This window comes from Cicer arietinum, chromosome 5, assembly GCF_000331145.2.
Source record: "Cicer arietinum cultivar CDC Frontier isolate Library 1 chromosome 5, Cicar.CDCFrontier_v2.0, whole genome shotgun sequence".
Classification (NCBI taxonomy): domain Eukaryota; kingdom Viridiplantae; phylum Streptophyta; class Magnoliopsida; order Fabales; family Fabaceae; genus Cicer; species Cicer arietinum.
Genome location: NC_021164.2, coordinates 24,571,139 through 24,571,846, shown reverse-complemented (window position 1 = coordinate 24,571,846; position 708 = coordinate 24,571,139).

Genomic DNA, 708 nt, shown 5'->3' with positions numbered 1-708 from the left:
ACTCCATCTCCATTGTGTGACTCCACTGTTCCAACACCACCTCACTCTCCACCAATTCATAATCCTTCCTCTTCTCATGAAGACAATCCTCCACCAGAGGATGCCTTCTAAGCAGCTTCTCTACAGTTGATGGAAGATGGTGAAGAATTATATTTTGATCTGAATTTGTCTTATCATCAAATTTCAACAAAAAGCCCTCCTGAGACTGTACATATGGAAACTTCTCAAAATGTGCAAGAAACCTCTATGCTACCTCCACTCAGTCTTTCGCATCCAATTTAAATTTCTCTAGATACTGCTCATCCTGCAACTACGACTACCTTTGCTGCTATTATTGAAGAACCTGCTCAACCTCTACCTGAGGTCACTGGTCTGTTTAGATCCATTGATTCCTTTTTAGCTACAACGATGAATAACTCATCTAAGGATAAAGCTGGGAGTTCTAAAAAAAAAGTTCAAGTGTCAATGATCAACCAAAAGACTCGAACCCTAGTAAGAGGATTGAGGAAAGGCAGAATCACAAGTAGATGAAGCTACTCAAGACCATTAGGAAGGATCAAAAGAAATTGCTTCATAGTTTCAATCACTTCCATAACACTATTGTCGCGTCTGGTTTGTCCGCGAAAAAAAAGTTGCCACCAATTTTATTGTTTATTAAAGGAAAAATTGGATAAAACCTAAAATAATGATTTTTGAACCAAAATATTC